Genomic DNA, 13,662 nt, shown 5'->3' on the forward strand with positions numbered 1-13,662 from the left:
TGCCAGAGACAGGACATGTCCACATCAAGTATAATCTCTAGACATCTCGACGTCTCTACATATCCTGTCCCTGATTAGTCATCGTAGCACGACAAGAGGAAAAAGTTCAGATTTTTCAACTTGAGGACGAGGGCGACACGACGCGATGCAACGCAATATTGCGCCACAAATGCGCCAATCGCTCAAAATCACTTTATTCACGTCCATCGCATGGCATTGCATGACTTGGACTTTTGTGGCGCCACAACGCGTCCTTCCATAGGGATTACATGGCAACCTCTCGCTGCCGTAACTCGCGTGGCGTCCAGTGTGAACGCGGCATTAGATGGTGAGGCTCCTCCATGGCAGGACAGGATGCGTCCAGCGCTTGATGCGTGTTTACAGTCTGGCTACACATAAAACCTCTATCCTAAAAAAAAAATACATATGTAAATAAATAAAAAGAGGTAAACACAATCATCTGGTTCAAGTAGCCCATCCGTGGGTAGACAGGATGTGACCAGCCCGCTCACCCGCATACATGGGGCGTGGGTGCCGGCCAGCTGCAGAGCCGGGTGGCTGGAGGCTGCAGGACTAGTTCGGCCGCTTCCAGAAGCATTGGTCCTCCGATCATATTAAAAGTGTGTGTCAAGCCCTCACAAGTTGTCCACATCTTGCACACATTCTGCCTCACAGAGACTATGTGGTGGAGGGTAGGAGGTACTCATCTGAGAATTTGGCGAGGGAGTTTATTGTGCAAATTTTTTGGTCTGTTCAAAAATCAAGCGACACATAGGCACCGCACCATGACTGAGGCAAGGAGATGGTGAATGGCTGCGAACCTCGCATGGAGCTGCTGTCACATCCCAGTGAGATAGTAGCCTCAGATAAACTTTGTCTCGACTCAGCTTGTATTTATCACATTCAGAATGAGGACATATTTTAACATCACTTCTTTATCTGCCAGCACAGTTGTCTTTATTTAGGCCTTAATCATCTTACAGATTTGTGCTCTAGCCAAATTGCAGGATCACTCACGGTTGCGGCTCAGCCTGCCACACATATGAGTAACATTATTGGCTATAGAATCATCAGTCTCAAACAATATGTGCACAAAGTTTCTGCATATGTTATGGATGCAAATAAGGGAGGTTTCCCATTGCCAGTTATCTGAATACATTTCATCAGATCAGATACCAAATTGAGGGTGGCGGAAACAGTTTTGTGATGGGAATCATACATACTTTGGTGTTTTCGGCAATAATCAGTTACACTCATATGTGAGGGGTTATAATATATACCAAATGGAACATATTACCAAAGCCTGTCTTCATCATCTAAAGCATTTTCAGGTTTTACACTCTGTGAGCCCTATCTTCCTCCTAGTGCAAGGGAGCACACAGCGCAAAGCGTGTCATTGCTAGTTTCCACCCAATGCAATCATGGTTTTCACCCTCATGTAAATTGCATGGGTGTGTAGGTCAGATGCCTTTTTCACACCACATGGGTTGCATGTGCATGTTGGCTGAGCTGTTGAACTCTCACTTGCATATTCTTACTCTGGCAGCATTTGTGGTGCATCTCTCTCTGATATCCTTTGTATAACCATTTGTCTTTGATTGTGCCCCCCCCCCCCCCCCCCCCAAACTCCAACACACACACACACACAGACATTTTTTGGAAGGGACTTCAGAGTTCTAATTGACTAGTTTGTCTTTTTAATTGATGTGTGACTGTAGAATGATTTAAGAGGTTTTACCTTTATCATCTGATGGTGAATAATCCCATTAATCCATTTGATTGCTTTGGATGAAGAGATTCCGTCTCAGAGATGCTGCTGTGGTCCAAACTGACGCATGCGCATATGCAAAAGGCGGACCGATTTTTTAGGGGTGGACTTTAGGTCTGCGACACCGGACTCTGGCTGCCCACTGCTCCTAGTGGTTGGATTGTGTCTAACTGTAATTCAGATAGGTTAAATGCAGAGGACAAATTTTGTTGTATATGTGTACAGTGACAGTAAAGATTGTATTTTTAATAATTTAGTTGCTCTGAAATCAACATTTTGCATTAATCCAACTTAAAATTAAGACAAGTTTTTTGTTTTTCCAACTCAATAATTTGCATAATCCAAAAGTGCTCTTTTCTAACCTAATAGCATGGTTTAGTGTAAGTTTCTTTTTGTTGTGACCTTAAAATGAAATTTGAATTTGTTTAATATAACTAAAAGTACAATTTTAAGTTGGGTGAAAATATATATAGGTGCTGGTCATATAATTAAAATATCATGAAAAAGTTGCTTTATTTCAGTAATTCCATTCAAAAAGTGAAACTTGTGTAATCTATACATTCCTTCCACACAGACTGATATATTTCAAGTGTTTACTTCTTTTAATTTTGATTAGTATAACTGGCAACTAATGAAAACCTCACGGTTGCATGGGTTAACTAGCTGAGAAATCAGTTTTATTTATTTTGTTTTGTTTTATTTTGTTGTTAAGTTCTTTTCCTTGAACCAAATACACTTGAATACCCCAAATTCAGTATCTCAGAAAATTAGAATATTGTGAAAAGGTTCAATATTGAAGACACCTGGTGGTGACACTCTAATCAGCTAATGAACTCAAAACACCTGCAAAGGCCTTTAACTGGTCTCTCAGTCTAATTCTGTAGATTACACAATCATGGGGAAGACTGCTGACTTGATGTCTTGCCTGGGCTAAAGACAAAAAGGACTGGACTGCTGCTGAGTGGTCCAAATTTATGTTCTCTGATCAAAGTAAATTTTGCAATTCCTTTGAAAGTCAAGGTCCCAGAATCTGGAGGAAGAGGAGAGGCACAGAATCCATGTTGCTTGAGGTCCATTGTAAAGTTTCCACACTCAGTGATGGTTTGGGGTGTCATCTGCTGGTGTCAGTCCACTGTGTTTTTTTAAGTCAGAGGTCAATGCAGCCGTCTACCAGGAAGTTGTAGAGCACTTCATGCTTCCTGCTGCTGACCAACTTTATGGAGATGCAGATTTCTTTTTCCTACAGGACTTGGCACCTGCACACAGTGCCAAAGCTACCAGTACCTGGTTTAAGGACCATGGTATCCCTGTTCTTAATTGGCCAGCAAACTCGCCTGACCTTAACCCCATAAAAAATCTGTGGGGTATTGTGAAGAGGAAGAAGCAACATGCCAGACCCAACAATGCAGAAGAGCTGAAGCCCACTATCAGAGCAACCTGGGCTCTTAAACCACCTGAGCAGTGCCACAGACTGATCGACTCCATGCCACACCGCATTTCTGCAGTAATTCAGGCAAAAGGAGCCCCAACTACGTATTGAGTGCTGTACATGCTCATGCTTTTCATGTTCATACTTTTCAGTTGGCCATCATCTCTAGAAATCCTTTTTTTGTATTGTCTTAAGTAATATTCTAATTTTCTGAGATACTGAATTTGGGATTTTCATTAGTTGTCAGTTATAATCATCAAAATTAAAAGAAATAAAAATTTGAAATATATCAGTCTGTGTGTAATGAATGAATATAATATACAAGTTTCACTTTTTGAATGGAATTACTGAAATAAATAAACTTTTTCATGATATTCTAATTATATGACCAGCACCTGTGTGTATATATATATACACACACACAGACACACACACACACACACACACACACACACACACACACACACACACACACACACACACACACACACACACACACACACACACACACACACACACACACACACACACACACACACACACACACACTTTATTGTATAAATGTAATGAACCATTAACTTTATGGCCACAGTACAGCTTTTAGGGTAACACATTAGACATTTGTCCTTTTAAAAACACATAACTGTATAGTACTACAAAGTTATTTTGTCAGCAAAGTGCAAAATAGTGTAACAAAGTATTTCACAAATACAGTGCCCTCTAAAAGTATTGGAACATTTGGTATTTCACACATTTTAAATACAAAAAAATAAAAATTTCTGAAATGATCTTCCTTACACTCAAACAGAAAGTTTCTGTGTAGGCTCTCAGTTGTCCAGGTGGTTTCCATAGTAGAGAAGCTTGAAACTTCGACTGGACTGGGTTGCTTGACACGAGGACGTTTCGCTTCAAATCGCAGAAGCTTCCTCAGCTAAAATTCTTGCTCTGGTAGTCTGACTTCTGTCTTGACTCTTGTAGAGAAGAAAATACAGAAGCCAACAAAAGCTGGAGTTTTTTAAACCTAACCAGACCCCTCCTACCGAGAGGCTGACTGCTATGGGCTTGTGACTAAACAATAGCTCTAATTAGCACCTATTGTGCTCTAGTTAGCACCCTCCTAATGACAGGATAGCTGTCCCTCCTAATGATGGGACGGAAGCCTCTCCTAATGGCTCCCTTGACGACTCTCCTGATGACGTGAATGACTCATTACCATGAACAAAAGACTGAAACTGCTTTGACCTGAGTACCCCATTGTAAACAGGGGACAAAGCGTGTCTCAGACCCCCTCCCCGGTTAAGGCTGGGTTTCAACTGTTTCACAAAGAATGCTTCCTTGACACCTCTCTCAAACCATTTCTTCTCTCTGGCTAAGATTTTAACTTCTCTACTATACTCAAACAGAAAGCAACTCTCTCAACTTGATATAAAAGAACCAAAAATATAAAAATCAAGATGATGGGTTGCATAAGTAATCGAACACTTTGGTATAATACCTGGATTTTCTTTCACCAAAATATCAAATCTTGGACTGCATCTCAGATGTACCTTCTGGCAAACTGTAGCTGAACTTTCAGGTCTTCTTTTTAAGAAAATCCTCCTCTGTACCACTTAAGATGTTTTTGGAGCACTTCAAAAGTGCAACCTTGGATAATCGAGGTTGAGTGCATAAATCAAACCTAGAAGCAGGGCACAAGCCGAGGCAACTGAAGTCAGTTCATGCAACACTTCCACACCCTCAGTGGCGATACCAATGTCTTCAGGTGGCTCCTGCAGTCCCTCTGCTTCCTTCCGAATCACAAACACTGCCATGGTGGCCTGCTCCAGGTCCCTCTGAACAACATCTGCTCCAGAGACCTACAGATAGGTACAGGTCACAAACACAAATCATCATTGGCCTCATTTCTTAATGTAATGAAGTTTTTTGGGTGTTATGTGCTGGGCTATTTCTTGGCTGGGGGTCATCACACACCAAAACCAGCACATGTGTATCAATCTGGCCATCTAACTGTAAGCAAGAAAGATAAGATTTCACAAAATGTCAAACTATTCCTTTGAACTTGAATGTAGCCATGCAAATCTGTCCTATGTAAAAATACACGCACACACAGCAGTGATTGGATATTTAGCTGTGATCTGGGTCTCTGTGTGTGGATGGTTAGGTGTTTGTGGCCGTCGCTACAATTCAGTTTTGTGTGTGCTCAAGGGGATCAAGACTCTGGTATCCTACACAATAGGGTATGGATGCTCACTAAATAGACAACAGACTGTTGCTGTCACTGCTTGTTCATGTGTGGTTGTTTGTCCTGGTATGTTGTATTGTTGGGGTTCTGTCTCTTCTGTGTCTCACATATTTCATCACTTCAGAGAAAAAAACAAAGAAGATAAGTGAGTTACCTGCATGCTGCTGTATGGAACAATAGTCATGCCAAAATGAAATGAAAACCACAATTAAAAGTACATGATATACAGTGTAGACTTTTCCTTCAATTATTATACAAATAATGATTGTTTGAGTTCAATGGTACTGTGGAACAAACCATTCAACAACTCGTTGAATGGTTTCTTCCAGTTTTCACTGAATTAAATATTCGTTCCATTGAAAGAATGTAAAAACATTCATTATTTGTTTTATATAATAGCTAAAATACAACCCCAATTCCAATGAAGTTGGGACATTGTGTGAAATGTAAATGAATGCAATGATTTGCAAATCCTCTTCAACCTGTGTTCAGTTGAAAATCTGTGATAGTGAGCACTTCTCCTTTGCTGAGATAATCCATCCCACCTCACAGGTGTGCCATATCAAGATGCTGATTAGACACCATGATTAGTGCACAGGTATGCCTTAGACTGCCCACAATAAAAGGCCACTCTGAAAGGTGCAGTTTTATCACACAGCACAATGCCACAGATGTCGCAAGATTTGAGGGAGCGTGCAATTGGCATGCTGACAGCAGGAGTGTCAACCAGAGCTGTTGCTCGTGTATTGAATGTTCATTTCTCTACCATAAGCCGTCTCCAAAGGCGTTTCAGAGAATTTGGCAGTGCATCCAACCAGCCTCACAACCGCAGACCACGTGTAACCACACCAGCCCAGGACCTCCACATCCAGCATGTTCACCTCCAAGATCGTCTGAGACCAGCCACTCGGACAGCTGCTGAAACAATCGGTTTGCATAACCAAAGAATTTCTGCACAAACTGTCAGAAACCATCTCAGGGAAGCTCATCTGCATGCTCGTCGTCCTCATCGGGGTCTCGACCTGACTTCAGTTCATCGTCGTAACCGACTTGAGTGGGCAGATGCTCACATTCGCTGGCGTTTGGCACGTTGGAGAGGTGTTCTCTTCACGGATGAATCCCGGTTCACACTGTCCAGGGCAGATGGCAGACAGCATGTGTGGCATCGTGTGGGTGAGCGGTTTTCTGAAGTCAGTGTTGTGGATCGAGTGGCCCATGGTGGCGGTGGGGTTATGGTATGGGCAGGCGTCTGTTATGGATGAAGAACACAGGTGCATTTTATTGATGGCATTTTGAATGCACAGAGATACCGTGACGAGATCCTGAGGCCCACTGTTGTGCCATACATCCAAGAACATCACCTCATGTTGCAGCAGGATAATGCACGGCCCCATGTTGCAAGGATCTGTACACAATTCTTGGAAGCTGAAAATGTCCCAGTTCTTGCATGGCCGGCATACTCACCGGACATGTCACCCATTGAGCATGTTTGGGATGCTCTGGACCGGCGTATACGACAGCGTGTACCAGTTCCTGCCAATATCCAGCAACTTCGCACAGCCATTGAAGAGGAGTGGACCAACATTCCACAGGCCACAATTGACAACCTGATCAACTCTATGCGAAGGAGATGTGTTGCACTGCATGAGGCAAATGGTGGTCACACCAGATACTGACTGGTATCCCCCCCAATAAAAGAAAACTGCACCTTTCAGAGTGGCCTTTTATTGTGGACAGTCTAAGGCACACCTGTGCACTAATCATGGTGTCTAATCAGCATCTTGATATGGCACACCTGTGAGGTGGGATGGATTATCTCAGCAAAGGAGAAGTGCTCACTATCACAGATTTAGACTGGTTTGTGAACAATATTTGAGGGAAATGGTGATATTGTGTATGTGGAAAAAGTTTTAGATCTTTGAGTTCATCTCATACAAAATGGGAGCAAAACCAAAAGTGTTGCATTTCTATTTTTGTTGAGTGTATATATATATATAAAATGTTTATTTATATGTGATTCTTGCTTTCTGTATTAATATGGCCATTTCTTACATTAATTAAAATTATTTTAAGTATAAAAAATAAAATCTGTAAATTAAAACCATAACTTGTCTGTTTTTGTTGTTTCAGATAAGTGAATTTCTTGATTAACATGATAATTAACCTTGAACATTTATTTTTAGACAAATTGAATAGTGTGACAAGTAATGTGCACATTTTTAAGTCTGGTAGATTCATTCATTCATATCTGCATTTCAACCATGAAAAAGACACCATAAATAAATACAATTATTATATAGATGTGACAGTACGCGCACTCTGATTGGCTGATTACTGGTTGGATATTTTCCCATATCAGACCAGTTACCATAACAATAGAGCCGCAAGGCGTATTTTCATTACAAACCAGGAAGCAAAAAACACAATTAGAAAAACCAAGTTGGACTTGAATGTACTCCGTAAATATCTAAACAGCATCGGAAAAAACACAGATTGAAAGTTTACCAGCAAACGACCGAACCATCTGTTAAACTAGTGGAGGTGAAGAAAGCGAACGGTCTGACGATGAGCCCAAAACCGTCAGCAGCTTTCATATTCGGGCGATACTGTAAGTTTACATGTTTATGTATATAATAGCCATATAATAAACAATTATTAACCTCGCTTGCTTGGTCTGTACGAGGATATCAGACCTCTGTGTTTTTGTTTTTAATATGTATATTATTACCTGCTCACCATCTAAACTCTGTAAGAGGTGTGACATGGAACTGTATTCCAGGCCATGACAAAGTTATTCACCTTGAAACTCACCTCCAGCACGGAACCAGGACAGCGCACAGGAACCAAACTACAGCCTGTGGTGAGAAGCCTCTCACCCGGCTGCTGTGTCCTGCAAATGACCACGCAAAAATTAAATCCCATGTGATAATCCAACTGACATCACAATGTACAGAGTTGCGTTGTGGAAGTCTGTACAAGAAAAAAGAAAGTGAAGTTTGCTGGAAAGGTTGCATCTGTCTGCATGGCCCACTGCCAGCAAACTTTCAGCAAAGGTGTCCAGTGGCGCGTGCACGCATGTGCGCCGTGCTCACACGCAAGGTTGGGTAGGATTACTTTGAAATGTAATCCAAAAGTAATCAGATTACAAGTAATCCAAATGTATGTACATACATACATACATGTAATACACATGTATTCTTTCGAAGTAATCCTACTCAGCCTTGCTCACGCGCACGCTTAGTGGTTCATGCAGCCCTTATGAACACACACACACACAGACACACAGCTGAGTGATAATTTCAGCCCGGGCGCATGTGCGCGCATGTGCGTGAGGAACACAGCGCTGCCTCCCACTCCAGTACCGTGTTTGCCATCCAGACGTTTGGACATCAGGCAGTCTTCGGCGCCTTTTATGGTCGTCTGACAGCAGTCTGTGTCATCTACCTGTTTTCCACATACGCTTTGGATGCCATCGTGCAGGTGTGGACAAGATAATCTGATGCGTTCTGACACTGCTGACCACACCTCTTTCCCGCCCAGCTGTGTCCGATGATGGTAACATTTGCTGTTTCGGCCTGGTTCCTGCACATTCTTGCTGTGTGTGTGTGTGTATGTGTGTGTGTGTGTGTGTGTGTGTGTGTGTGTGTTGGGGGGGGGCAAAAATGCATTTAATGATGAGTCGCTGTTGTGCACATGGAGACACAAATCCATTGTTTCCAGATTTACCCACTCTGAAACGCGTTTTCAAATGCTATCATTTTTGGCCGCCCAAAATGCTATTTATGTGTGTATGAAATGAAAACTATACAAAACTTATGCAGATAGACCTAAATCTGTTCCCGTGTGGTTGGGGCTCAGTCCTTTGTCAGACTGTCTTCCACATCCACTATTAGGTTAAGCTGCCTCTGTCTTTGTTTCTTTCACAGGTTTTATCAGGCATCACACTATAACAGGTGATTGTCAGTGATGGTGCTTTGTAGAAGTGTTTGGAGAGTTCACCAGAGGCGGAAAAATTGCCACCCTGTACCGTATGTTTTAATCTACAGGGAGCTGAAAGCCTTCCAGTGTGTTTGATGCTGATCTGACTTGTCACTGTGCAGAGGCAGCACTGCATGCCTCAGTTATCACACACAAACATACAAGGACACACTCGTTCACATGCGTATTCAGTTGTCACCTCAGTACAGGGTGAAATAAGCCACGCCACTGCACTTGTATTACAATTAGACCGTAACCAATAACATTTAAACATGATAAACAGAAATCTAAGTGGCGTCACATCACTTCATTAAAAGATTCTGAAAATTTAATGGGCCGCTTGGAAGAAGTACTCATACAACCAGAATAATTCATAAATGGAGTCTGTGAGTGATTTAAGAAAACTTCCCACATTTACAAATTTTCTCATTTAAATTAAAAAAAATTACTGTGGTTTTTTTGATTGTGGTTTTTAGTCTAACATGGAATACATACATAAAATATTTGGAGATTGTGTATTAAATGAGTTAAACTGGCTTCATTTCCACCACCCAGTTGTTTGCATATTGTCATGTCATGGCAGTTTTGAACTTTTCTTGGTTTGGGGTCTGAGTGTCCCGCCGGAGATGTTGCATAATCCGTCTGTGCTGTATTAGCATGCAGAGGCACAAGCAGCGTCTGAGTTTTGCTTTTAATAATCAGTGCGCCTCCACCACTCCGCTTCATATCCTCTCTCTACCAGCAATTCCGCTGATGTCATAATCATCCGAATTGAAGCGTTGCCATTGTATCTGCTGCCAAGCCTTAATTTGAATTAAACACAAGTTTATGTTTTATTCAGTATCATTTCAGTCTCTCCTCCTCCTCTGCCTCAGCTTTCAAGATGATAACATGTTGCATTCAGACCAAAAGCGTTACGTGAAATCGATTTATTCCTCCTATCAATGAAGCCCAGCAAACCTTACGTTGCCTTTGGCTACTTCAAAAGTCTTCTTACTGGTCCACACCCACAACAAAAACATAGTTTGTTACAGATGGTGCAGTGGACACATTTTTTATTACCTTTGGCAAGGAGGTAATATTTACACAGAAACTGCCAATAAGATTATCCTGAAACAGGTGGGTTGCAAATCCGAATAATTTAAGAATTCTGTACTGATCTCCCTGACCTGCAGTCTGGCTGTATCAAGCGGTGTTGTGCCAAAGTCAGGAGCACTATGAAGGACCTTAGCTCTTCTCTCTGTTAAACTCAGGAAAGCAATTTTGCTTCCTTATGGTCCAGTCACACTGTGACAGATATGTTACGTACTTAAATATTTTGTCCGTTAGCAAATACATCAGTCTCCCGTGGAGTCGGGCTGTAATGGACAGATGATGTCGCATTACCACAGACTTCTGAACTGAGCAGACTACTTTCCCAGTTTTCAGACAAATATTCTGTTTGAGCAGAGTTTGGCGTGACATCACATTTCCTCCCTCCAACAGCTCTGTTGTGTCTCCTCCCTGACAGAGAGAGAGAGACAGAGATAGAGACAGAACAGGATAGAGGAAAGAGAAAGACAGAGCGCTGTCTATTTCTTCCAGACATGGAGCTGTGCTTACTGTGTCAGTCCTTTCTCCTCTTGCTGGACTTTTGACCAATCGGAATGCCAGAATGAACTGTTGGACAACAGCAGGAAAAATAATTGACATGCAGAGGACAAAAAAAAAAAGAAGAAAAACATGCACAAGCAGCGGCAAAGTTCTCCGTCTGATATCTGCTCAAAGTTTTGAACATGCCAAAACTTTCAGATGGATTTTGCTGACATCAGCTGACAAGCTGTGCATTTTGTTGATGGGAAAATTACTTTTGCAGGAAAAAAACTAACACAAATGTGTAGAATCAGTTCGTCATAAGTTTCCTTGTTCCGTTGTAGTGTGACTGAGGCTTTAAGGCCAACAAGGAGAGAATGAGGAGGAACTTCTTCCCTCAGGATATTCAGGGTTTTAACCAGGACACAGTACCTGCATCTCGACACTACCTCACTCCCCCATGTTCACCTCTTCATGCAATTTCATTACAGTGCAATAAATTCTTTTGATTATTCAATCTCAGTTTTTAATTCTGTTTATTATATTTTAGCTCACTCTACTTTCTGTCTTATTCCTTTATTTATTTTACCAATCTATACTATATATGGAGTATTGCATGAAGCATTTCACATTGAAAAATGCAGTAACTCACAATTTTAAAGAATGTGAAAAAAAAATCTGGATCGACCATCGTAATTGGATCAAATACAAATGTTAATGGTTTTTTCCACAGCCAATACGCCACCCTTTCACCAAGTTTCAATAAAATCTGTTTTGCAGTTTCCACACAGTCCTGCTAACATTTATCTGTAATTGTTACAGAAATATATGTGAAGTGTTGGTGGAGGTATGTGCTTGCGGAGCACTCTCTAGTTTTACTTGTTAAGGTTGTTTTAAAAAAACAAAGACACAAAAGACCAGCCTGAGACAAGCATCTATTTCAGACAACTGCATTATGCAGATGGAGGTTGTGTTGACGTTCGCATCTCACTCCTCCATCGAATCCCCCCCAGGCTCCCTTTACTGCAATGTGAGTCACACAGGCAGCCTGTTGTCTCACTAAGACATGGAGATACGCCCCCCCACCCCCCCTCCGAGAACCACACGTGTTTTATTTTTTTATGTATTCTAATCTACTGTACGTCTGAGCTGATGGAAGGGAGACTGATTGGAACTGTGATGCCAGCGCCAGGCCAGACGGGCGAGAGCTCATCCTTTTAAGGTGCAGAAGCTGAGCTGCAGCTCAACGGGACAGCTCTGTCTTAAGAGGATGATATTCGATAAGAAGAATCAGAGTTGTCAGCGTGATTGAAGTGTCAATGGATTGGATGAGGTCCATGTGTGTTCAGGAAATGAGGTTGCACCCGACCAGTCCCTCAGGGTTTGATTCATGCTCCAAACAGATGTTAAACTCTCTTTAACCCTGCTCAGTCTAGATATTTAGATTATAGATGCAGACTGTCTTCAGCCTCTCTGTTTTGTTTTGTTTTACTTTTTTAAGTGGGCCAGCAGTTTTTGAGTCGTGGTTTCAGAAACCCTGTTATTTTAAAGTTCATCAGTCAGTCCCAAATGAGGTTAGCAGCCATTTTGCTCATCTCATTGGCAATACTCCAAACCAAGACTGTCTCATTGCAATTGTAACACTTGTATTTAATGTTCAGGCCAAGGTGATAACTTATAGCTTGGTTCTGAGGAGTCATTAATGGTCGAGGCAGATTGCAGCTGCTGACAGTTGGCAAATTTATTATCAGTTGTTTTACAGAACAAAAAATTTACAAACTCCCCTGAAAATATCAAAATTGAGCTCTTTCTGTGAAACAAAGTAGCAAAATAAAGTGGAAAATGTTCTTGTTATCCTTTCCTTCTCTTGGTGGGATTCTGTTAATATCTGTGTGCCTCTGATGGGCTTCTCCGTAATCATAGTTCTCTCACTTATCACTGTCGTGATGGGCTTGAATGAAGACCAAACAAAGTTTGAAACAGTTGCTTCAAAATTTCCAGGTGTTCACTGTGACCGGCTCACCATCTCCTTCCACAAAAGCTTGATCCAAGCATCAGTTCAGTCCAATAAATAAACAGCCTGCACACATAGTATAGGAAAACCACAACATATGATCACAAAGTACTCCTCTTTTATCCATTCAAATGAGATAATCCATGTTTTTTAAGTGGTTTTAACACTGCTCTATTTGTGTGAAAGTATATAGTACTTTTGCAACTCTGAGTGTTATACCTAGAAAACAAATGATTTAACTACATAAATATTGTCTTGTGCTTTTTAAGAAATTGTAACTTTTTTTAGATCAAATCAAATCAATTTTATTTATATAGCGCCAAATCACAACAAACAGTTGCCCCAAGGCGCTTTATATTGTAAGGCAAAAGCCATACAATAATTACAGAAAAACCCCAACGGTCAAAACGACCCCCTATGAGCAAGCACTTGGCGACAGTGGGAAGGAAAAACTCCCTTTTAACAGGAAGAAACCTCCAGCAGAACCAGGCTCAGGGAGGGGCAGTCTTCTGCTGGGACTGGTTGGGGCTGAGGGGACAGAATCAGGAAAAAGACATGCTGTGAAAGAGAGCAGAGATCAATCACCAATGATTAAAAGCGGAGTGGTGCATACAGAGCAAAAAGAGGTGAATAAAAAGAAACACGGTGCATCATGGGAA

The 13,662-nt window shown here is 41.5% G+C and overlaps 1 protein-coding gene and 1 long non-coding RNA gene across 8 annotated transcripts in view; one reads left to right on the forward strand and one right to left on the reverse strand.

Moving 5' to 3' along the window:
- Nucleotides 1-13,662, forward strand: part of camsap2a (calmodulin regulated spectrin-associated protein family, member 2a) — a 148,245-nt gene that overhangs the window by 83,295 nt on the left and 51,288 nt on the right. The window lies entirely within an intron of this gene.
- LOC117518785 lies at nucleotides 2,327-2,545 on the reverse strand. Its single transcript, XR_004563077.1, has 2 exons — nucleotides 2,513-2,545; nucleotides 2,327-2,407 (listed from the first exon to the last, which is right to left on the reverse strand). It is a non-coding gene; the product is annotated as an uncharacterized LOC117518785 (long non-coding RNA).

The sequence above is a fragment of the Thalassophryne amazonica genome, chromosome 10, assembly GCF_902500255.1.
Source record: "Thalassophryne amazonica chromosome 10, fThaAma1.1, whole genome shotgun sequence".
Classification (NCBI taxonomy): domain Eukaryota; kingdom Metazoa; phylum Chordata; class Actinopteri; order Batrachoidiformes; family Batrachoididae; genus Thalassophryne; species Thalassophryne amazonica.